Source organism: Rhinolophus ferrumequinum, chromosome 4 (assembly GCF_004115265.2).
Source record: "Rhinolophus ferrumequinum isolate MPI-CBG mRhiFer1 chromosome 4, mRhiFer1_v1.p, whole genome shotgun sequence".
In the NCBI taxonomy this organism is placed as follows: Eukaryota; Metazoa; Chordata; class Mammalia; order Chiroptera; family Rhinolophidae; genus Rhinolophus; species Rhinolophus ferrumequinum.
The window spans coordinates 26,849,376-26,876,387 of record NC_046287.1 but is presented as its reverse complement, the minus strand read 5'-3'; the positions used below and the strand labels follow the sequence as shown (position 1 = coordinate 26,876,387).

Here is a 27,012-nt window from a genome sequence, read left to right as displayed (position 1 = left end):
TCTCATACCCCATACACAGAAAATCAATGTAAGTTATTAATTTCTGTACTCAAAGTGCCTCCCTCCCTCAAAAAGTTATATATAATTTTATAGGAATAGGTCTAAATGTGGAAAGTGGAATTTCCAGCCCTCCTACCTCACACACAGAGATGCTTTAATATTAACTTAAAGTATTTCCTTTTATATATTTGCAGCTATTTTTCTGTTTTTAAATGTGCCGTCTTTACATTATAGCTAAACAATTCCACAACTCTAAGTTTTCTAAAGTGCATGCATGGCCTTTTTTCATAATTCACTTTACTTACGTTTTCAAAGCAGAAAACACACTTAAGGTGTAAGAAACTGGGCCACAGTGCACGGGCTTATGGCTTATGGCACCTCCACATTAACTTCTGCTTCAAATGAATTATAATCCCAACAACAGCATGGTTAAGAAATCAGTTTTACTAAAACGACTTACAGTAACAAAGTTTCTCCTAGATTCCTTCCAGGGCTTTAATAGGTGCCAACAAATTTTCCAGTTTATTTAGCTCAAAAGTAGATATGCTGATGGCTCTACATCGTAGATAATTATTAGTTTAAAATATCCTTGACTGAGTAATAATTTTACTCCTCTTTACTGAACTCATTTGCCTCAAGGTTATAAAAGTTGAATCACTGAAAGTAATTTTTTTAACACTATTCCGGTAGATTGAGACATAAAAACATAGATGCGCGTGTTCCCTGTTAGGATAACAGAGGGAGGATGCTGCCCATATTAATGAATGGGTTTATTTTCCCCAAATATTGGCGACCTTGAGCACTCACCTTCAGAAAGTCTGCTAGACCAGCCTCAAGCTCTGTTGCTCCCGCTGCCTCTCCACTGCACCTTCTACTCACGTCAACCCATGACGTTCACATCATGGCAAATGCATATTCTCCTTCAGGGCTCCCTTACTGGCCTGAATTCCTAAAGGAGATATCACAGCTTACAGGCTGACTCCAACCAGTAGGCATGGTTTGTCTGGTCCACACAGTATGTTCGAGTTGGGAAATATAAAACAAAGATCTGGATGGCCAGCTTCTCTTTCAAAAAGAAATGGTCTGGCAACAGTGGGTACAACTGGCTGCCCCTGAGGAAAGGGCTGGCTGCTCTGAAGAGAACGCTTTCTCTATACAGTGACAGACCCCACCCACCTGACGGGCACCGGCAGCCATAGTTTGAAACTATGTCATTTCTTCTTTGTATCCTCAAGGCCTAGCACAATTCCATATCCTTAAGAAGGAGTCTACTTGTTGACTCCGAATTTAGTGTGTAGAAGAATCACCTGCTTGTGAAACAATGCAGGTCCCAGTCCTTTCTCTAAGAGCTCCTGATTCAAAGGGCCTGGACTGACCTCTGAAGTCCACATTTTCCTGAAGCGCCCCCTTCCTGTGTCTGGCTAAGAACGGTCTCTCATAAACATTGTTCTAGTGTTAGGTATGTAGGGCTCATAGGAGTCTTTATTTCCTTGTAAGAAAACAATTTGTACTAAATAATCACATCTCACGGCTCTAAATACTTTGGTTCTTCATTGAAAGTCTAAGGAAACCAAGGAGAAATCAGTTCCTGTTTGCTACCACCTGCTGGCACGGTTGTGCTATTGCAGAGGTATAAACTGCAGCCCTGGGACTACTGTCTAGAACCAGGTATATCAAAAAATACAGCAAAACAGCTTAAAAACACAACATCAAGTTATATTTGGAGAAAAGAAAATAGAAATATCTTACAGTTTTATTTTTCAATTATACCTCAATAAAGCTGTTTTGTTTTGGTTTGTTTTGTTTTGTTTTAAGTAATATAATACCACCAGTCTGTCACCTGGTTAATTCTACAAGAGCTTCTGATGTGTTCCTACAAAACTGGCTTTGGAACGCACAAATAGATCTTGAGACTTTCTGTGGAAAAATTTGCAAATCAACGTATACAATCGGTTTAAGTGTAGATTTGGGACCCACTACACGGAACAACTTTCTACTATAATGAAATTTCCCAAAATGGAATGATCTGCATTTTTGGAAAAAGTAAACTCCTGATATAGAAAATGGCCAGAGGCCATACATATGTAATTCACCTTGACTGGGTGAGATTTATAAGATTTCTCTCAATACTCTGGATGATTTCGGTCTCATCCCACAGAGCACCAGGGTACTCATGAATCTGGGTCCTGTGAAGCTCATAAATTTACGTGATACATGGATGCTGTTCACCAACTCTAGAACTTAAGTTTAGAGGGAAATAATATGGGCAGACAGCCAATCATAACACACTGAAGATCTTTGCCTGTTTAGGCAAAACCGAGAAGGATCCATGGCAGAGCGCAGTTGGGTGTGACAGGCTATGTGGGAGGCACGAGAGTATGGGTTAATTTGGAAGGCTTCGCAAAGATGATGACTTCATCCTCCTCGAAACTGAAGCTTGATCTGCCAACCACTCCCTCCTTCAAATTCATCTTCATCTCACCTACCTGGTGCTCTTCCGCCACCTTCTAAACTTTGTCAATTTAAGTAGAAACTCTAAGCAGGTAGTCCTAAACTTACAACCCTGGTCCTTCCCAGGAGGCCGCCCTCCAGCCTCTCATTTACAGCTCCCACTCGGGTTTTCCTCTTGAACAGCCTCAGGTCACCCCAAAGCCAGCATGCAAAAGAGGCCTCACCCTCTCACCCAAGACTGAACTGCCACACCTCAGTTCTTGAAATCATGACACGAACCATCTCCCAAAGCATCAGAGTGCACCTTCCTTATCCCTCCAAATCCATGCAATTCTCTCCCTCTCCATCCAGTTCTATATTTCTCTTCTAGCAGATGTAACACGTCCATGATCTTCTCCTCATTTCTCCGCCTCAATCTCCTCCTGCTCTACTCTGCATTGTGATGCCTGCCCACCATTCCTTAAAAAATCAAAAAGGATGTGTCACCAAAAAACCCATTTCTCAAAATCGTCCAAAGATCCATTTGGCCTGTGGAGGAAGGCCTTCCTACCTACCTTTAAGCCTTCCACCCCCGGATTGTCACACACGAACCCTGGACTCACCATAAACACAAGAACTCAACATCCTCCAATGCCCTTCATCCCTCCATCTAATAACTCAAACTATACCTCTCCATTGTCTTTCCCAAGCACCACAACCCCCTAAATTCCTTCTCCCTCCACATCTTTCATGGCCCTGATTTTCTGAGCCACTCATTCAGTAATTACCACCATTCTGCCGTAGGTCATCATTATTTGCTCATCTTCTCCTCTGTTCTAGGTTGAAACTTTGTTGAGGTCAGGAACCTCCGCTGAGGGTTTACACATCGTCCCCTGCCCTCCCCCACTGTGTAACACGCAAAACAAGTATGTGTGAGTAATTAAAAAAGTATGTTATATCACTTCTCCTTAAGGCAAAAGGATTCAAAGAAAAGAGAAATTGTGACTTGAGGTATACAGAGCAGGTTTAATTCAGAATCAGAGACTCAAAGAGCACAGCTCAGGAAAAAGATTTTGACCCTTTGGGAAAAAAAAGGTGTGATAAGATAGAGAAAGACCAAGAAGCTGCCTGACATCGCAGAAGATAGCCTGGAAAGTAGGAGAAGCAGAGAAAGCAAACAAGCCTCCCTGCCTCTCAAACCGTAATGCAGAAACAAGAGTCCTTGATCACACAGACGGTGCCTTTGCTGTGGAAAAGCACTCTGGGAGCTTCTGGCAGCACATGAGAGGCCCAACTAACGTCTTCAGGGGAAATGGAAAAGCCGAAAATCAGCGTTGACTATTTTCCTCCCCTAACAGAGACTAATGACAGTTATCATATAACCTAGAACAGAGACTAGAGTCAGAGCACAGACAAGCTGGAGGAAAAGGAAAAGAGATTCAGTGAAGGTAGGGAGGAGGATTGGGAGAGCCACATGAAATAATTATCACCCCAGCCTGAAGCAGAGACAGATGGCAGCCACGGACAATGGAGACCTACACAGGAGAGATGAAATTTTTATGAATTCCTTAATGGCCACACAATGAAAGCCCATATTCCAGAAACAGGCTAATAATAGAACAAATGTCACTGCTACATAAAAAGACTTAAAATTGCCTCCATTATTTACTCATCTATATTTGTACATTTTTCAAACTGTGTTTCATAAGTGCTTTCACGGATGAAAATGATAGTTCATGTCATGAATACTAATGGTACTGTTTTGAACCTTAAGCTGATGCTCCAGGACACTGTATTAATTGAATTACCACAATAGGCCTGAAGATACAGCCACCACACACTTGACCCAAAATAATAGCTCTAGTCATGAATTAGGGAGAACTGTACATGCCACTTTCTGGCATCTCAACGTGAGAGATCAAGTAAAGTTACAGCTTCTATAACAAAAAACTCTGAATCCTCAAAATGAGTAGACGGGTTTGCACAAGAATATGTACAGTGCCTCACTAACTCTAGCTTGTCTAAGCAAGGGAAGATGCTTCTGAATTGCTTCACTTTTGCCTAAAAGGTCATCTTTAACTCCCTGAAGTCAAAATAAGACTGAAGGTCACTCGTGTTATCTGCCTTCTATAAAAGCCTGAGGAAATAAGATAAATCTCCTAGAGAGAGGTTATTCTCCAGGAAGATACTGTTTGAGACAGCATAGCCATTTGATGACTGGTATGAAGTGGAGCGCCAGGTTGAAAGAGCTAAAACTCGATGGTTCAGAAGGAACATGAGTAGCTAAATGCATACGTGCAGGATCCCAAAGCAACTGAAAGAGAATCTATGGAATAGGAGCAATCCTGGGGGCATGAGTAGATGATAAGCTCTTACATAAGAGACAATGAGTGGACAAACAACCTTGAAACTACCTGGGGTGTGTTGGTTTGTGACTCACTGCACAGAAGTATGGTCTAGGCAATCTGTAGCTAGTGCAGATCAAGAATACCTGAGCAGACTGTCAACAGGCAGGTATTCCCAGGTAGATGTGGGAGGACAACAGAGCGAGTCTGAAGACATTGTCAAGAAAGTATCTTAGCATTAGACTGTGCAGACTACACTAAACAGGGGAAGGAAGCAGAGACGGGGTAGCTGGTGAGAAAAAAGAACGTAAAGGGTTTTCACTAAGCAGATTTACTTGAAGCTGCAAGGTAAGAGATTGGGCAAGCTACTGAGTAAGATATTGAGATTTCATAAAGCAAAAGTGAAGCCCTCCCAAGAAACAACTATATCCTGGATTAGGACATCAAGGAAAGTGGCTGGAGTAGAAGTAGAAGTCATGGATTGGGAGATAAGAGAACTTGAATACGGTCCCCACTGTATTCACCCAGGATGATGGCGGAGTGAGGGTGGGAGTAAGTCATGAGGCAGGTGCTCAGGACTTCTTGGAATAAAGAGGAGCAAATCAGAGGTCAGCATAATAATGAGAGATCTGGGATAGTTTAGCCAAACTGTATAATGGGGATATAGGGTACACCATAAGGATCATAGTCAATAATATTGTAATAACTATGCATGGTGTCAGATGGGCACTAGATTTACCAGGGTGATGGACGGGAGGGGGTTTGGTGGGGCAGAGTGAAAAAGGTGAAGTCATTAAGAAGTATAAATTGATAGTTACAAAATAGTCATGGTGATGTAAAAAAAGTAAAAGTAAAGCATAGGGAATATACTCAATAAATAACATGGTAATAACTATGTATTGCACCAGATGGATACTAGACTAGTCAGGGGGATCACCTCGTAAATAATATAAATTTCTAACCACTATGCTATACACCTGCAATTAATATAAAATAATATTGGATGTCAAATGTAATTGAAAAATTGAATAAGAGCGGGGGGAAAGGTGAAAGGACATAAGAAGTTAAAATTTTCCAGGTATAAAACAAATAAGTCATGGGGATGTACTGTACAGCTTAGGGAATATACTCAACAATGGTGTGATAGCATAGTACAGTATCAGATGGTTGCTGGATTTATCATGGTGATCACTTCTTTAGGTCTATGAATGTTGAATAACTATGGTGTACAACTGAAACTAATATAATTTTGTATGTTAGCTATATTTTAATAAAAATCTTTTTTTAAATGGTATAAGGCACAGATATTCTTATGTGAACATGTCAGGCTAACTGTCTAAAAGTGGACACTTGTTCCAGCCCTGAGGTATGCAGGGTGTGGGCAAGACAGCCAATGGGACTGGGAAAGACTATAGGAGAAAAAGAGGACTGGGTTTTTCTCACAACAAAGAGGTAAAGGAAAAGGTTAGGAAAGGGGTAAAGGTCAGGTGTTCACCAAAATTTGTTCCAGAGGACAGAGTGGAAAGATCTGGGAGGTAGCATGGGCACTCGGCCAGAAGGTCAAGTGTTGAGAACCATGACCAAAACTCTTCCATCTTAGGTAGTAACAAAGGCTGACAGGAAGGACACGAGGTTAGCGGGCTGCAAGGATGACCTTGAAATTATAGTAAACATTTCCATATTACATTTAACAGTTAACTAACTCATGACACTAAGTAAGGCCAAGACCATAGAAATCCTGCATTTTTTTCTTATTATAAACACCTTTCTGTATTCTGAAACTAAACTGAACAAACATCCTCTACTCTACCCACACCCAGGAGATTGACGAGATGGATAATACTTCAAACATTAGGTCATTGGTCTACAAACAGTGTGATATTTTGGCTATATTCACATTACCTGAAGCAGAACTATTTTTTTTAAGCTTTTAAAATTAAAAACACTCTCCTCAGTCACAATTCAGCTTAGAAAAACCTGCCAGTTTTGCTTAAAGAGTATACTCCAAATGGACATATCAAAACTTTTCATTTACTAAAATTAAATCTCTAGTATTAACTATAATTTTATATATATATATATATATATATATATATATATATGTACACAAATACAACGTAAAGATGAGCCCCTACATATTCTCTGAAAACTTCCTTGAAGCATTATCAGAAAAAGTAGGAATTATTATTCAGCCTTTGGAAACAATTATTTATCCATCCAATCAACAAAATCAATGTACTTGATGCCTTTGGTTAGTGTTTGTTAAAGCAATGTGGTAGACAAAATAACTTATAAACCTAATTTTATGGAAAACCACATCTTAAGCCAGGCAATGGGCAAACTAGAGCCTATGGGACAAACCCAGGCCTAACACAATAAAGTTGTATTTATTTATGTTTTATAAATAAATCCTGATTTATTTTATAAATAAAGTTTTATTGGAACACAGATGCCAATCAATTGCAATGAGATTTCTCACTACAATGGGCAGAGAGTTGAGTAGTCCTAATAGAGATCCATGGTCCCCAAAGCCTCAAATATTTATTATCTGGCCTCTTATAGAAAAAGTTTGCAACTGTTGTCACTGACAAATTTTCAAGTGTTTTCATTCACTCATTCAAATACATTAGTGTTAAATGCTGAGATAGATACAAATATACACAGCGTGCCCTGGAGGATCTTACAAATACAGGAGAAGCACACGATAAAATATGGGCTTGCGCTTCTGGTAACAGGCCCAGATAGGTGATCTGGGCCAGAGAAGACATCAGCCTGGCCTACAAGTTCCTCAAAAGGAGCACCTCAGAGGCCTCCCAGACCTTTGGTGGGAAAAGCTTTCTCCGTCCCACCCTAATCAAAGTGAGAGGGGTGAGGACTCTCCCGATTGGGAAAATGGACTGTGTTTGTAATCACTGTATCCTGGAAAACACCTACCGTTCATGGAAATGTCAACAGGCTAGAAATTCTACCTGATTCCTGAGCATTGAGTTCTGTACCTAGGAAGGAAGTCTTGCCAAACCTGGAATGAAGCTCTGCCCCCCAGAGCCTAGACTTCTGGGTGTGCAGCCAGGCAGGAGAAGGTGTACCTTTCTAGGGCGACCCTCTTGAAGTCTGGAACTTTAAGAAAAGATGTGAAGCGGGCTGCTTCCTCTTGGCCTAAGTGATGTGATGTTGCATTGAACTCTAAAGATGAAGCAAACTCACAGGAAGAGAAAGATCAGATAATTAGAAAAACAGATCTTAGATTTCCCTACAGAAGGACCAAACACTGAAACAAAGGCAAATATAAATGCATGTGAAGTGTGCTGTTCTGGAATTTCCTTAAATATGTGGAATAAATTTCAAGAATTACATGAAAAACATTCCAAGCATAAAACTCCAACCTCACGATTGAGGGTGCTGAGGAAGAGAAACTCTCCAGAGACGATCAACTGAAGAATGAAGGGGCATCCTTTAGGAAATAATCTTTAAATAAAACCCAGTGGAAGGAATGTATTCAACATTTGAATCAGGGACAGGTTTGAAGAAAAATGTTTAAAATGGACAAGTCAGGCCTTCCATAGCATAGGCCAGGCTGCGTACAACTGGAAAATGGAGAAAGCTGAGCAACTCGGCAACCAGTGAGCTACCAGAGAGCTTGGTGTAAAAGTTGTCAAAGCTACTGCCAGCTGCAACTTTGTTGAATGCTGAAAATTTTGTTGAATGCTGTTGGATGCTGAAAATTTTGAGAAAATAAACTTGTATGGAGGTTTGAAGCAAAGAATAGATGGGAAACAAAAACAACAATGAGATCTATGTAACTTGGCTGGTATTCTTCAATATATTTGTCAGCTCCAACTCCTTAATTTACTGAAAAGATTTTCCTGCTTGGGTTAAATGTATTGGGAAATTGACAGAAGTAGAAAAAATATGGGAGCTAATTATCAATTTTTTTTCAATCTTTTTCTAAGGAGTTTATCCAAATGAAATGGAGCTTTTTTGTTATTTGTATTGTACAAGAAATCTAAGCATACTAAAGAAAATATAAGAAGTGCTACATAGAAATATGTACTGAATGCTGTGGAATAACTCTGCTTGGAGAGAAAGAAAAAGTTTGAGAGAAAAAATATTTATTGAAGGTAGCCAGGTAGAGAAAGGGAGTGGGGTGTATGTAAAACAAAGTTGTCTTCATTCCAGTCGTTGCTTTCCTTTCCCAAAGTTCTCAGTGAACTCTAATAAAATACGGAGTTCAGTAAATATTTGTTAAATGAATACTGCCCTCTGGTGGCCAAGAAGCACTATCCCTCACTAAGGCTTTCTTCCAAATTACAGGCATACCTCGGAGTGATTGTGGGTTCAGTTCCAGACCTCTGCAATAAAGCGAATATTGCAATATAGCAAGTCAAATAAATTTTTTGGTTTCCCAATGCATAACATATAACAGTTATGTTTACACTTTGCTGTAGTCTACTAAGTATGCAAAAGCATTAGGTCTAAAAAAGCAATGTTTATTTATATATATATACATATATATTTATATATATATGTATATATATATATATAAAACTTAATTTAAAAGTACTTTATTGCTAAATAATGCTAACCATCCTTTAAACCTCTAGTGAGTTGTAAACACTTTGCTGGTAGAGGGCCTTACCTTCAATTTGTAAAAAGCATAATACCTGTAAAATGCAATATAGCTAAGTACAATAAAATGAGGTATGCCTATATTCAAAATTGTACTTTGTATTCTAGAACTTTCTCAAGTCCGTCTCCTTTAAAACTTACCTATCCTTTATTCCAGCCACTTAAAGAGTCAGATCAGACATGACAAATATTTCTAACAAAACAGATTCTAATACAGCCAAGTTTTAGCTCTCCTTCATAACTGGTAGTCACCTCATAATAAATCCAAAACGGGGATCATGCAGGCACAACCTGTAGGGTGCCCTCATTCCCCATAGGAAGACTGATTTCACATGCACCCGCCTTCTCCCAAATGTTTCTCCAGTTCTTTCACTGTAAGGATCTGTTTTCAGACATTGTTTCCACAAACTTTACCTAGACCCTTCTGTCATACCGAAAACCCCTCCCACAAAGTCGAGTTCAATATATTTTACCCCTGACAGGGGGTAAAGACAAAGGTAAGAGGGAAATCTTGATTTGATGGGGCCTCATTTCCCAGTAAATTGGTATAACTAAGTAGCTATGTCTTCCCTATTTATCACCTCCTCTTTCTTAGACATAATTACTGATGATGAAATTACTTCGTATGTGGGGACCCACAAAATGGACGCCGTCCAGTAGCCTGAATCTAAACCTAAGTCAGCCTGCATTTACAGGAAACACCTGTCAAAGAACTTAACATACACCAATCAGAATTCTACAACTGAGCTTTAGCAAGCTCGCCTTACCCTAGAAAACAGGACCTCCTTAGCCTTATAAGGAAATCCCCAAACTCCTAGCCAATCACGGCCTGGTTCCATGTTGCTGCTTCAAATACTCTATAAAACTCACTCTGGCCCCAATCCCTCCGGAACATTGCTCCACCGCTTGTGAGGTGCAGCCCTCTCCCATCCCACGATTGTATGCCCTTGAATAAAGAACATCAAACCCATTATTTACCTGATTTTTTTCTTTTTTTTTTTGTCATTTGACACAGCCCACAGACACTTCATCTATAGCCAAGCCATTAAAAGCTTCTTGCATCGTCTCTCATTCTTAAATGTTTGGCTCTGTCAAAGGCCATCACAGGCCTCAGGGAGCTATGCATTCAAAAGGAAGCCTGAAAGCATGGCTTGCATTTCAGTGTATTCTTCATGAGCCATTTGGTACAAACCATGAACAGCTGAGCACTGAATTAGTTTCCATAGGACAAACCCAAGTAAATATTCCACAGGCTCCACTGCTTCCTCTCCTTGACAAGGCCTGGAAGCCACCCAGGACAGGCAGATGAGATTAAAATAAACTGCCAGGCTTTCATCTTTTAATTGGTTTCTTTCCTTGGCATTCTTTTGGAAGACAATAGTGTGGGATGAGGCTTTAGTTTCCTTCCACTTCACACAAACACGAGTCAACTCCAGCCAGAAGGGGGAAAGAACACTCCATAACGGCCTTGCAGCTTCATTCCCAGTGGCCAGTAGGGTTCACAAACCCAGGTTACTCCAAGTTCATGTCCATCTTCTACAGGATGTTTACTAAGTCTACGCAAAATGAAATAAAGGCAAATTCCATGGAAAGTCTAAACCAAGGCACACTCAGAGGCAACACATTTTCTCATTATCTAAAAAATTCTGGGGAGATTACCTGAAGGACAAAGAATTGGGAAGTTATAGAAAACATGCTTAAATTTTCCAATATCGCTGGCTTTACACAATAATTTACAAATAGCTGGAGATAGGTGGAATTTACCAGATTCAGTCTAAGAAATCCCATCACAGAAAATTAAACCTTGAAGATAACATCATAGCTGACATCTGAAGCTCTTTGTAACCTGTAAATCACTAATACACGAACAAGATGAGAAAACGAAGGTTCTGCAGTGAAAGAGACAAAGAAAAGTAAAATGGTGAGTGAAGAATGGACAGTATATAGTAACAAGCCCAAGCTTTGGATCACACACATCTGCTATTCAGTTCAGGCTCTGCCACTCTAGTTATGCCATAGAATTGCAAAGCCTCTATTTTTTTCTCTTATGGAACCAAATTTTAACAAGAAGGTTACCCAACTTCTAGGTCCTTCCCCCAAGACTTTCTACCTTCCATGGTAAAAAAAAAAAGAAAAAAAGAAAACCTTTAAAAAGAAAAAAATATACTAAGAAATTTCAAAATGACAAGGTTTGGATACATGGAAAATAATCTTTTCCACTACTCTACACTGACAATGCATATATTTAAAGATACTGCCATGGGTTTAAAAGTACTAGAGAAGAGTGGCACAGCTAAACAGGAATCTGTTGAGAAAAACAGGAGGGTATGTAATTCTTAATGTAAGAAGAATTACAATAATTAGTGCTGGGACATAACTTCTACTCATTGAAGGCTTGAAGGACACTGTTAAGTGAATGAAAAGAAAATCAAATCACTGGGAGAAATGTTTGCAAAACATAATTGAAAAGGACTTGTATCTAGAATGTAGAACTCTAGAAAACACACAACCCAATTTTAAAAAATGGGCAAATAATCTGAACAAATACTTCATCAAAGAAGATACATGGATGGCAAGTAAGCATACAAAAAAGGTGTTCAACATCATTAGTGTAAATAAAGAGAAAGACTCAAGGGAGTCTGTGTGACCTCTGACAGCTTTCAAGTCCCCAGCGCTCCCCTTTCCTCTTTGTCCCACACCGACAACCCAATTAGAAAGCCCACCTGCACCATCAGTCCCCTTGGCACCGATGGAAATTTCAGACCACACAAACCTGGCTGACAAAGGAGCCTATTCAGGCTCCATCCTTTCACCATGATAAAAATCCCAAACTACCAACACCTTCCTCACCATGTTTCACTCCAGACAAAACTCAAGCACTTCCCCTTGGTGAATCTTTTTGCTATTTATTACGTGAGTAATAAAATTTATTTCACATTCATTGGTACCTGCATGTCATTTGTCCTGACATCCATAAATCCCTGGGGGAGGGGAGAGCTATGGCCTAGTGTCCAACAGAGGATGCTGCGTGCTCAAATAAAATAGTCAGTCATTAGGAAAATGCAAATTAAAACCAGTAGGATGTACTACTGCACACCTACAAACATACAAGTACTACATTTTAGAATGGCTACAATTTTAAGAATTCACAATAACAAGTGTTGACAAGGGTGTAAAAGAAACAGACACTCCTACATTACTGGTAGGAATGCAAAATGGTGCGGCCAACGTGGAAAACAGTGTGTCGATTTCTGTTAAACATACACTTACAATAAGACCCATCAATCAACTCCTCAAGCATTTAGTCAAGTGAAATAAAAAGCTTGTCATGAATGTTCATAGTGGCTCATAATTGCCAAAAACTAGAAATAACTCGAATGTCTTTCAAATTGGAATCAATAAACTGTGGTATATCCATTCTAGGAATACTCCTCAGCTACAAGAAAGAATGAAATACTGATAAAAACAACAACATCGATGAGTCTCAAATGCATTACGCTAAGTGAAAGAAGCCAGACTCTAATGGCTATAAATAGTATGATTCCGTGTATATAACATTCTCAAAATGCTAAAACCAGAAGGACCTACAAAGATGGAAACAGATCAGTGGTTACCAGGGACAGGGGGTGAGGAACAAAGGGTCGACTACAAAAAGGTGCATAAGGAATTTGGGGGGAGTGATGGCACTGCATCTGTTTCAGTACGCTAAAAAGGGCGAATTTCACTGAAAATTATACCTCAATAAGAAAAGGTAAGAGGCATCAATGTGAAACAGCTATTAGAAATGTTGCCATTATCTCAGCTGATATTAAGAGGTTTAAGACAGTGACTCTTAAACTGTACTGGGAACGAGGAATCACCGGGACCATCTGCTCATACTTCAGGCGGGAGCTGGGAATTTGCAGCTCTAACAAGCATTCTAGATTACTTTGATGCAGGTAGTTCGATGACTACACTTGGAGAGTGTTTCACAGCATTAATCTGGCAAGAGCTGGCAGAAATACCCTTCCGCCATTTCCGCATCTGAATAAGCCTTGCTCCTTTCCAAGGCTCAGCAACTCTAGCTGATCTGGGCAGAATCCGGTCTGCTACAAAGACAAAACAACTGTGAACAAAGACTCTATCACTGGAGGGAGTGGGCATAATAAACATGATCAAGTACCAGCTGCTGAGTAAGGTCTTTTCCAAACTTCCAATTCTAACAGAGCTACAAATTTCGGAAAATCATCTAGTTAGTGTCCTGAACAGTTTTACCAAGCAAGAAAGACAAGAAAGAAATTAAACTCATAGATGAACATGACAGATTAACATGACAACAAAGGTTAATCATGGAACATCTAAACCACTGTGCTGAAGGCAAATTTCAAACAGGAAAAAATAATTATCCATTTGCTAACGCTCTGCAGTAATAGGCTATTCCCTTATAGCCTAGAGTAGAACATTTATTTTTAAAGGAAACTATGTAAACTGATGGGAGTAGAGCAGATCTAATAAAGGGGGTTTGGGGTGAGATGCGGGGGTGGGGGGGGTGACACAAGATTCTGCAAATCCGAAAAGCCATCTATTCTGCAAATGTCATCCCCATCTCCCAAAAGTCATCATGGAGAGCTCTGCTCTGTGGAACCCCATTAGAAAGCATTCCTCAAAAAAACAAGGTTGCAGGGATAAATGCACAGCCTTTTATTTGAACACACAAGCAATCTAGCTAATTTCTACTACAAGATTTTCAGCAAACTCAGTATATTTGGCTGAACTTTGTTACAAATTTAATTCTTATTCTGTATGTTTGGTTTCTTCATGAATATATCCCAAATACCTAGAAAAGGCATTGGCTCCTAGTAGGTACTCAAATATTTATTGAATGAATGTCTAAACATAAAGTAGCTTATAAACATAAATCAACACAAAACATATCCCAAGTGTATTCAAAATGTGAGATAATGATAAGAATTAAATGACAATGAATGGTTAAGTCTCCCAGAGAATAACTGCAATTAAAAAAAAAAAGTTAAGTAAATGAATCTCTAATTAATCAAAAGTATTAGAGCAGATTTTTTAGAGAAGACTTTTCATGGTCTATATCCTTCAACAACTATGCCACCATTCCAATATGCCAGTCTTTACTGGTGCTTAATGTATATATTATTAGCTATGTCACTTCTGAATTAGTCAGCCATGGAAAACAAATCCAGGACAAAAAAAAATACTTGGGCTCCATCTATACACAAAGAAGGTCTTCAAAGACTTTTCTTAAAAAGCAAGATAAGTTGTTCTTACATACCTCGGGCACAAAAATAAAAGTTGTACTACCAGGATTTGATCCAAAGGAAAAACCTCATAGTTTTCATATTAAAAGCTTCAACTTAAGTCCAAGTTACAGTTTTATACATTTAATAGATTGTAAGAAAGCCGTTAAGTGCAATCATCGAAGAATTGTCACCTTATTACAAAAAAGTACCACCCCTGAATAGTTGTTTTTGTTTTAGAAACAATGGGGGGGGTTGTCCTCAACTTATTTACCTAGCACCCCTCTTAGTGGCTAAAAGCTTTAATAATGCAATGCCTTCTCATCTTTGTTAGCTAGTGAAACAAGGTTTGAGTTTCACATTCAATTGGTAGCTGCTGTGGAATGCATTAAATAAGGAATGTTTTATCCATAGCAGAGCAAACCTAATCTTCAGGTGTGGATTGATACAAAGCAAGGGACATTCATAGAATTCAAAAGAGAATCAACACCTAACAAATTCCTGCTCCCCGCCCTGGTGTTACATTACCTGCTACGTTGCTTCCAGGTACACTTCCCCCACAGTCAGAGATGCTGAGAAGGTATTCATAGTAATGGAAAGAAGCCAGTTTGGAATGCTTGATTCCTTTGTGTATAATTGCCCTGAAAAATGCAAGCCCTGAAGAATCTTTTTTTGTTCACTATAATCACATTAATAATCATAGAGACTAATGAGTAGCGAAAGTCACTGTTTTATCAAATACATCAAATTTTCAGTCTGGAGAAAGCCATATTTAAAAATTAACATGCTCTACTTGAGAGCATAATTTTATTCATCCATTCCACCAACATTTACTAATCATCTCGTATGCTCCAGGCAGGAAGCTAAGGATACTTTCAATAGGAATGTGACTATGTCTAACAATGCATACATATTTATCTATTAGTCACCTGATATTGTATATGCAGTCTTTCACAAATGTGTGCACTTTTAGGGAAAACTTTGTAAATTTTCCCACTATCTTAATTATTACTTTGTTTCTTCTAAGAAGAAGTCTGTAAATGACATCCCTGTGTGTGCGTGTGTGTTACAAGGAAGAGAGATTTACAAATGGGGAGGCCAATTTATAAAATAATTCTTTCATTTTATGAGTTACAACATCATGTCTCATTGACCACCTTATTCAACTAAGTTAATAACTCACTCTTTGTCTCTTTAAAGAATAGCATTCCAGCAGTGAAGGGCTGGGTAACATTTAGATACAGAGCGTGCTCTCAGAGCAGTCACCCATCACTTCAGAGTTTGCTTCTTGCAACAGAGATGTCTTAGGATTTTCCTTGTTGGTTCAAACTCCCACCAAAACCATAGACAAGAAAGTTTCTGCCAAAAGAGCATGTTTAGTTTATTTGTGGAACTAAAAGAAAATGCTAAGATTAGGATGGGGGAAAAAGGTGTAGCAATCTGAAAAAAAAAAAAAAATGAAGCCAATTTCTTAAACAAGTTTATTTAAATATCGTTTTATGAAAATATTTGTTTTACAGCCAAGGATCCTAGCTTAAATTTGGTTTACAAAAGACTTTATAACTAAAAGAAAATACAGGGTAAAAATACACTTGAACATTCTTCTGTATAATTTAAATGGAAGATAAAATTATAAATAACAGGAGTAGGGAGTTGAAATTGACTCTGAAACCATATACTCACTACAAACTATTTGCTGTTGCTGGCAGATTTAATCCAGTAATTTCATTAAATTATTCCTTGTATTTTCTTTACAACTAAATCTCTATTTTTAAAAGATTAGATATGACTTATTCCACTACTCTAATCAGAATATGTTATCCATATGCTGAAACTAAATGGATCATCTCCTCTAAGCAGGTCTTCTCTCCTTTCAAAAAGTAGGCTAAATGAGAAAACCAACATATCTGGTTTGAAATGCCATCATATTTCAGTGTAGAGTGTGTATACCCTAACTCTCAAGCACAGTTTGGGGAAGGCCAGCATATTAGGAATAAAAACTGAGAATTGAGTCCTCCCACTCAGTTGCATTCTTCCGTTGTATTTCACTCTGCTTTGTGTTTGCCAGCGTTCACAGAAGCGCTCTGACCTCTGCTGCCAGAGATTGGAACTTTTTTCACAAGTGTTTTTTACTGCTGTTCCATTTTACACAATTACACGTGTGAATTTCATAGCATCCATAGCAGTGTTTCTCAAAGTGTAATCCACAGTAATTTCCATGATGGTCCACAGACACTGGACCTCTGCACCTTACATCCTCATGAAGCAGGAAAACAGGGAAGGTAAGACCAAAGGGTGATGCCGTCAGTTCATCCCTCTTTGCCAGCCAGGTGACAGTTCTTCTGGATACTCTATCCCCTAGTCCTCCATGACTCATGGTGATCTTAGCACAAGGGTGTCTGAGAAGGCAAACTTTTTTCTCTGAATTTACTAACATTCACATAAACATCAGGGTTCAGATGGCGAAGAGAGAAGAATGAATATCAGGTAAACAACCTATAATGTCTGCCATTGGTACGTACATCATATCAAAAAAAAAAAAAATAGTGAATCACCTGGGTCGCTATCTGAGGGAAAAATAAAGTTAGATCCATAGTTCATACCTTAAATGTAATTTAATTCCAGATAAATCAATGATTTTAAAGCATACAAAGTGAATCTACAAATAACCTAAAGAAATTGGGAGAATTTTTATACTCTAGGAATGAAAAAGGTCTTTATGACACAAAAACCCAGGAACCATAAAAGGAAAGATTAATAAACTCAACTACAGACAGATAAAAAAAAGTTTTCTTCATGGAAAAACAAAACACAGTCAAAACACAAACCAACACACACAAAAAAATTACTCACATGCTAAACAAAAAGCCAATTTCTTTCATTAATAAAAAGCTCCTACAGAAGAGGAATGGAAATAAAGAGTTAACAGAGAAGACACAGATTGCCCTTAAACATATTGAGATGATCGATCTTGCTTATCAGACAACTACAAAATCAAAACCACTAGATACCACCATCATGTTTTTGATTGCCCAAGAATAAGAATAGGGGTAACAGATCCTCTCCTACATGTGTGGCAACCCTCTAGAAAAGAAACCCAACAATTCAGCAGCTAGGAACCATCCTACAATTATAACTACATGCATGTGAAATGACCTATGCCCAATGTTACTTATTGAAGCATTAGTGCTTATAATTACAAATATCAGAACAAACTTAAATATCTATCAAAAGAAGACAGGTTAGATTAAGTCCAGTTCATCCATTCAATGAAGTACAATAACTACAAATAGTAGATTTTCCAACTTAAAAAAAAAAAAAACTTTTTAAAGCCTTTTATGTGGCAATATATAAGGGCCATCAGATTATACTATTAAGTATCAAAACCAAGGAACAAAATAGTGTATATACTAAATTTCCATTTGTGCTTTTAAAAATTAAACAAAAAATGAAATATGCAGACTACCCAAAGCATTCAGATTTCTCAGAGGCCGTGTGACTATGTGTTTTAGTTACACTGTACAGTTAAGCTGCACTTTCCCACCAAGGTTTGCCAGCTCAAGGTGATGCAGAGCTTTCGTGGAGGTAAGCAAGGCAGCAGGCTGGCTGTGGAACTGAACTCCAAAGCTGAGCTGATATATTTTACTCTTTGGCAAAGAGCCTAAGCAGGGTAGGGTCTAAAATATCTACCATAAATTTAACCCACTATAGATCCATTTTTTTAATAAATTTCTATAAGAATTAAATGTTGATGGTGAATTGGCTCTCATTCATTTGTTGATCAACTATTTCCAGCATTATCTGGTATTAGGAAAACAATGACACTTGATAACTTCCTTGGGGCTAGACGGAACAAGAATTTTTATTAAATTCACTGGCTTAGGGGAGGGGAGCACACTGGGAAGCAGGAAAGTATTCTACTTCTCAGGGGCAGAAACTAAAAGTGAGAGGAACAAGCCACAGCAACTATTTTGCAACTTTCCTTTAACATAAGGACATCAGGATGAGTTCAGAAAGCTACGAAACCTCAGCCCCCTACTTCAGCCTACCTTTCTAATTCCCATCCTAGTTCAGTCAGTGTCTTCCCATCTAATCACACTTCTCGTCTATTAAGAAAAGAGGACCAAAGGCAGGAGAGGGGGATATACATACCATACTTCCCTACTTGTCCTGGACAAAGTTTTTAAGGCCTTCTCTTGTTCTAAGGGCCTATAAGGGGTAAACCTTAGGAAGTCAAGCCTGTAGTGGACACAAGCTGCAATCCCCCTGGAGACCTGAGAGTATCGAGGCAGAGCTGGAAGGGAAACCTTGCACCAGAGATGTGCTCTACACTCTTGGCACTGGGACCCCTGTTTCCACTAGCTCACGGGCCTATCCCATATCCTGAAATCTTTCCTAGTGAGCCATGTGAAGTCTTTTCTACATGCAGGGTACAATAAAAGGTGCTATCGGGAAAGAACACCAGAAATAAAGAGAAAAGTCAGTCCTGTTTTCATGTAGCTCATAACCACTTTGGGATCAAAAGCTGTAAATGTATGCACGCCAGCCTACACAAGCAGAGTTGGACCATAGAGCAGCTTTCACAAACTGAAAAACTCAGCACATAAGTGCAATGGGGATAGAATGGCAAGTGGCCTGTGACAGATGAGGCCAGTGCAATGTTTTTCTTGATCTGATTCCTCTCTATCATGCAATCTCTCCTTGCCTTATCATCCAGACTTCCTGAAAGAGAATTCTATCCGGCTGATCCTTACCTCTGCATCTCCAATTTACTTCTCAGTGAATTCCAAACTGTCTTCCACCTTCACTCTGAAATGCGCTAAGCCACGAGTGAGCTCCAAAGTTGCAGATTAGAGATTTTTCAGTCATTTTTCTGAGCTTCAATCTGATACTGTTTATTTCAACATTTAAGTGTTTGTAGGTCACAATCCCACAGACCTTTTTAGAAATCTGATGAATGCTATGGACCTTCGCCCCAGTAAAATCACACTCACACACACACACAACACACACACACACTCACAAACACACACACACAGTAGAGAGTTCAGAAACCCCCTGAAACTTAATAATCCGGGACCAACTGGATCAGTGGATCCCAAGTGAAGAACTGCTGCCCACTGGCTTGGTTTCTGTTACAACTTTCCCTTACTCCACTTACACTTTGAATCTCCTTCCTGGATTGCCCTTCCTAGCTCTACCTCTTAAACATGGTTGTTCCCCAGGGTTGTGAATACAGGTCAACGCTCTCTCAAAACATCCCTCCTTGCTTATCCACTCTCACGATGTCCGTCATCACCAGCATGCTTAGATATGCCTAAATCCGTATCTCCAGCCCACCCACACTTCCAAGATTCACACATGCAGAACTACCGCTTGGTGGGTAACTCCACTTTGGTTACCAACATACTCAACATGACCAAAATTAAATTCATCATCCTGCCTCACTTCCCTACCACTCACTTAATTTGGCTGTCTTTATAATCTCTCTTCCTCAATTAGTACTGCCAACAAAATTTCTAGGACAAGTACCTCCTACACGTGTTTCCCCAAAAACGAACAATCAGCTCTAATGCATCTTTTGGAGCAAAAACTAATATAAGACCCAGTCTTATTTTACTATAAGACCAGGCATAACATAATATAATATAATATAATATAATATCGGGTCTTATATTAATTTTTGCTCCAAAAGACGCATTAGAGCTGATGGTCCAGCTAGGTCTTCTTTTTGGGGAAACGTGGTATCAGACCAACTCTCCCACAGATAAAAACTATAAATGCAGTACTTACAGATACAGAAAAACAGTTTTCTGACAACACTGGAGAGCAAATAAACGCAGGCAGTTACTGAAGGTGAGCTGACATGTGGAAGAAGGAACTGCACGGATGAGTTTCCAGTTTTTTTAAGGTTTATAGCGTGAGGACACACCTCAGTCTGTGCACACACGTGGCTCACTTTCTGCTAAACAAAAAAACAAACAAAAAACAGTCTCACTGGCTCAGAACTAGAGGGCAGAGTCCCGAACAGTCAGTCACTGGAAAATGAGAAATTCCAGGCAAGAGAGCAAGAGAGAATGAAGTATAAAACTTCTTCCCAATCTCAGATGGCCACTGAGTCGCAGATGTGCAGGCAGACTCCAAGCTTTCCGCTGAAGGGAAAAAGCTGAACTGAGATTTAAGCTGCCACCATGATAGGAAAAACAGAATTGGCACTTTGAGTCCAGCCAAATTAAGTGTCTGCTTTAACCAAACAAACAAGAAGACAAAAATACGTGTTTTTTTTGCAAAAATGTAACAAAATTGAGAGCTCCTACAACATGTCATTTATAATGTCCAGGACACGATCCAAATTACTTGAGATAAAAGAAGGAGGAAACGGGTTCCTTCCCAAGGAAAAGGACAATCAAGGGAGACACCAAAGTTCTAATTAGCAAGCAAGCATTTTTAAAGCAGCTAGCATTCCAATTCTCAGGTATAGAAAGGAAAAAAGGCTCACAATAATACTGAAAGGAACTCTCAGGAGAGAAATATAAACTGTAACAATGACAACAGAAATACTAAATGAAAATTCAGCAACTGAAAAATAAAGTATATGAAATAAAAACTTCACTAGATGGGATTAACATAAAATGGGACAAAAGAGTCAGTGAACTTCCTCAAGATATTGGTGATGTACTGAAGACAGATCAATAGAAAAATTATTCAATCTGAAGAACAGAAAGATGAAAAATTGAAAAAAATGAATCTTAGGGACCTGTGGGACATTAAAATGTCTAACATAATTGGGTAACAACTGTAATTGATGTCACAGAAGGAGAGAGAGGACTGACCTTCAGCGGGGCCAGTACCACCATGTTTTCTTGGGCAGGCATTGCTGGGCTCTCCGCGCCGGGCCACACAACCACGATGGATCCAAGTTCAAAATATGGCAAGTTTGAAAGATATTACCAGGTGACTCAAGTCAATTAAAACCACCCAGAAAATCACCAAGTCTATAAAAATGCTAACAGCAGCAAAATACGCCCGAGCTGAGAAGGAGCTGAAACCAGCTCAAGTGTATGGAAGAGCATCTTTGGCTCTGTACGAAAACGCTGATGTTAAGGTGCCTGACGACAAGAAGAAACATCCTCAGATGGAGGGCTTTGCGGGCTATCCATTCTTGGATTGCTAAACAGATGAACAGCCAGGAAAGAAGTTAAGATTGTTGGGATTGGTGATAAAATTAGGGCTATAGTTCATAAGACTCATTCTGACCAGTGGCCGGTGACATGAAAGGAAGTGGGAAGAAAACCCCCTACTTTTGGAGATGCATCAATCACTGCCCTAGAATTATTAAATTCTGGATATGAATTTGATGAAGGACCTAGCATCTTTAATCGATTCAGATCTGTCACCTCTTTTGAGACAGAAGGAAAGCCCACCGTTTCCCTCACTAGCAATGCAAGTGCTGAAAGCATGAGTGTCTACGATGATATTGATGCTGACGGGCTGCAGAATTACCAAGAATACAATCTGGCCAACATCATCTGCTATTCTCTAAAGGAATCCAAAATGCCAGAATGATAGCCACGGACAATGCTAGCAAGAATGCTTATGAGATGACTGACAAATTGACCTTGACTTTCAATCACACCCGCCATGCTGTCATCACAAAAGAGTTGATTGAAATCATCTGGGGCACTGCAGCTCTGAATTAATGAAAATCAAGTTCCCTGCTCAAGTAAGGGGAAAAGAAGGAGAATTCAGCCAGCAGGATTACTGCTATCCTGGTAGAAAGAAATTTTTGGTCCATTGTTTAAATTACTAAAGACATCAAGATATTTGTAAATTATCTTACAGTAACTTACAATAACAGGTGGAAAAAGAAGGAGAGAGATAGAGAATATGGAAGAAAAAGATTTTTGATAAAATAATGGCCAAAATTTCCTCAAAAATTGGGAAATGAATTTAGCAATTCAAGCAGATAAGCAAATACCAGGAAATCTAGAAAACCACCAGAGGAAAATGACACATTGCATACAGAAGTGCACTGATTTGAATTACAAGCTCTTCTCATGAGAGACAATGGAAGGAAGCCAGAGAAGAGTGCAACATACCTTTCAAGTGCAGACAGAAGAAAGCAGTCCACTCAGTTCACGATACTCCACTGGGTGCCAGCATCCCATGTCAAAAACCTGGGAGTGAGCAGGACTTCTTCCTCACACAAACATTCCAGAGCTACTGATTCTCGGTACTTTAGATCTCTCTACAATTATTTATACCACCACATCTATCCCAACAGAAAGTAGCTGGAGCCCTTGTATCTCTCCTAAATTACAGCAACAGCTGCTTGACGATTCTCTCTGCCCCAGTCTGGCCTGTAAGCACTTCATCCCAGGCTCTAAAAATACTGATCACGTCACCGTCTCGCAAAAGTCACTAAATGACTCCCTGTGGCACTTAAAATAAAATCCAAAGTCTTTAGAACAGCATTCATTCTCAGACTTTTGGGTCTCAGGACGCAACTCTTAAAAATTATTGAAGGCCCCAAAGAGCTTTTGCTTATGTATGTAGGCTTATCTATCACTATTTACTGTTTTAGAAATTTAAAGTGAGAAATTTTTCAAACACAAGAATCCACAAGTCCATACCCCATTAAACATGAGAGCAATGATGTCATCACACATCATGTAGCCTCTGGAAAATTCTTAGCATACTCTGGAGAGAATTAGGGTGAAAAAGCCAAATAAAATCTTAATATTGTTTTGAACGTATAGACTCCCCTCCACACACACACAAGTGTCTCAGGGACCTACAGGTCTCAGAAACCACCTGGAAAACTGCTGCTTGACATGGTCCACACTGGTGTCTCGCCGCTCCTCGCCACTCCTCCAGCTAGAATTCGGGGAGTCCCCGGGAACACCAGTCTCCCTCACATTCAGCGCAACCTGTTCCCTTAGAAGAAAAGGCTTTCAGTTCCACATTTCCTAGTTAGAAACCTACTCATTCCCAGGACACGGATTCATTAAGTTTGCCTCTTTAGAAAGCTGTCCTAATTTTTCCCCAATCGTCTGCTTCTGATGTCTCCTCTCCTCTCCCATAGCTCTCTCTGCCTATGTGCCTCATGATACGTATCAGACAACTAAACCAAGAAATAATCATGGAAGCCATTCATTTCTGTATCCCAGAATAAGGCCCAGAATTTCATTCATGCTTTTAGCACACACATGATCCTTAATGAATGCTAATTTAATGAATAAATAAAGTCAGCCATACCTGCAAACTCTAAATACAGAAGTTAATCTGTCCTGTGAGGCTACAAGCATGCTCTTCACTCTACTTCCCAACCTCAAACTTATTAGGAGGTTCTCCTTTACACGTATAATAAAATCTCAGGTACCGAAGTATAAGCATGTCAGGTCTCTGAGAGTTCAGAGAAAGTACAGAGAAGGTATCTGGGGACAAAAGGATAGGGTGACAGAAATAATTTCTAACAGGGAAGAAATAGCTCTCAAAGAAATATCTAGGAACAATGTGGTGTCTCCATGAAAAATTCTAAGACATGTGTGGAGTTAAGATAGTCTAATTCTCACAGAGAAATGAAAAAGCACTCTGATTGACTGTTTTTCTCATAAAGGTTACAAAATAAACAATGAAAAAAATTGAAGAGGGAAGTAAATGGGAGAGACCAACAATAGAGCGACAAATATCACACACTTGTTTGTCAAGAAGAGCAGCTACAGAGGAGTATAGTCCCCAGGCATGGAGAATAAAATGTCCAACAGCTGAGTCCTCTTTCTTAACAGCCTAGGACCCGTTACTGAATGAAAATAAAGAAGGGAGAACATACTGTCTTTTTGTTTTTGCAGGAAGCCTGGAATGGCCTTAGGAGCACAGTAAGGACGCAGGATAGCATCAACCGTAACTACACCATCCTGGGTCATCAAGATTTTTAAACTCATTCTAGAACTAACAGGTAAGAATTGAGATTACTTTAGGAAGATTTCCCGTTTTTAAAGTGTTGAAATCCTGACACAAATAATGAAGACATTGGGGAAACCTCATTTAAAAAAAAAAAAATTACAATCACAAAATAGAGTAATATCCAATTCCCAAATATAAACCAGTTTACCAATTTATTGTCAATTTTTAAAATGTATTTCAGTGTAAGTTGTAAGCATGGTGTATATCAACAACAAGCTGTTTTAGGTGTAAGTTTTTAACTTCCGTTTTACATTTTCTTTAACTTCAATTTCAGTTAAAAGCACATTAGAACATTCTTACACCAAACATTATTGGGGGGAAAAATCTTAATCCTTTATGAGTTTTCTTCTAAATATCCTCTAACACTCTTCATAACACAGAAAATATCATCTTAAATAGAAAACGTACTTTTAGTTAAATAACTACCAACACCTGTAGAAATCCTTACTATATTCATTTCTGGTATCTAGCCTCCAACACTGAATAGCTACAGAATATATAAAATGTGGGCCAAGCATATAGATACAAATTGCCTCTAAATTAGAATTCTAACAAGTAATTTAATCCATTCAGATTAAAATTTTATTAATTTACAAAATAACAATCCAAAAGTAAATTTGATCTTTCCCCATATAAAGTTTACAAAGTACCTAAATTACTATTTCCAAATATCCAGGATATATAAGAACAATAACTACACCACAGAAAGAAAATCACAGCCTTAAGAAAAAAGAAAGTATCAGAACAGATTTGTTTCTGAGCTCTGATTCTAAAACTTACATCAATCAAAACCTTTGAAAATTTTCTGAAAGCTTTAAATTTCTAATGAAATTACTGAAAATCTAATAGGGTAGTCCACCTACAAATAAAAGCATGAGAACAAATTTAAAACTACTATGAAGTATTTAGTATAATTTGAGAAGCCATTTTTATTTCCTCAAAAACAAACAATACTAAAAAAGTTTATTCTATACACATATCTGACATCGTATCATTATGCTAATTTAAACTAGGTAATGGAAAATACATGCATTTTCACCAGCCAGAGGGCCCCTTAGGGATGATCATATAAACAAGGCTTGCCAGGTTGGCTCCAGAAATACTATCTTATACTGATTTTGTACTATGAGCGCAGAATATGTAAAAGATAGGGATTATGAGGTCAATAAATAAATAATCCATGTAACATATGTCGAAATGTTTGACTATATTAAGATAGAATTAAAAGACTAGAAAACTTTTCTTTCCTTTTTTCCCAATGTTCTTTTAGCCAACTTTAGTAAAATTAAAATCAAGGCAAGTTTTAGATTAAAAAATAATATTTAAGAATTCATTGACAGACTTTTTACATTCCCCTTTCTCTATCCCAAAATCCCATTTATGGGATATAAAAATAAAGGGAAAAAACTGGAGAGCAGAGAGAAAATATCACAGAAAGTAACACTGGAAAAAGCATCTTGGCACAAGGGAGAGCATCAAAGAATGTCTAGAAAGAAAATAGCTTAAAAAAAGAAGTCATGAAAATCATCAACCCTAAATAATAGATATATATTGTCAAAGTAGATAACCTTATTTTACTCTATCAGTGTGTCTCATGCAACACAAATTGGAAGTCATCCATTATTTCACATTTTCATAGTATGAAAGGGTTTCAATCTAAAACGGAACTGGAGGCTATGAAATGAAGAATGTCATGCATACGCCCTCAGAAGAATGGAACTCAAGAACTGAGAAACTGATTTCCTGGAAACGCCTGCCTTACAGGAGACTGAAAACTACTTCCTGGCCAATGAACATTTGCCAACAATCCCTCCCCATCCTCAAGCCAATGAACATACTGTTAGGACTCTGGCTGGGCTGCCCCCTCTTTGCACTCCTTGACTGTGTATACAGACTGCCCCAAATCCTCAAAGGACTCTCCTGCAACTTGCTACAGCATGCATTTTCCAAATTTCAATTCCTTTGCGACTCCCAAATAAACTCAATTTCTGGTCATTTGCATTTGCCTCAGTTTACCTCTTTATTTAGGTTGATAATAGTAACTACACAAAAATGAGGCACATAATTTATTTTTCTAATTGAAAACTATGTTTTTCGGCTATCAACCTCAACCATGAAACAAAATTGCCCCAAAAAATTATGACCAGGAACACATATATCTATTGTTACCTTACAAAGATATTTAGAAAGATCTTTTCAAGGACCAGCGGTTATCTAAATTAAAATCAACCTTGTTATTGGATTCCAGATGTATCATGAAGAGTTAGTAAAGAGTAAATCAAGTTTTTTATTTGGCAAATGTTAAGTTCTAGACATGAACTAGACACGGGGAACAAAGATATTAATTGTTCCCTAGTCATTAAGCTACTGGATTTACCTTATATAAAAACTCCTACTAT

The 27,012-nt window shown here is 38.6% G+C and overlaps 1 protein-coding gene and 1 pseudogene across 14 annotated transcripts in view; one reads left to right on the top strand and one right to left on the bottom strand.

The window, feature by feature from the left end:
* Positions 1–27,012, bottom strand: part of LMO7 (LIM domain 7) — a 190,174-nt gene that overhangs the window by 137,993 nt on the left and 25,169 nt on the right. The gene's annotated exons all lie outside the window — the stretch shown is intronic.
* Positions 21,485–22,347, top strand: LOC117021268 (ATP synthase subunit gamma, mitochondrial-like; annotated as a pseudogene).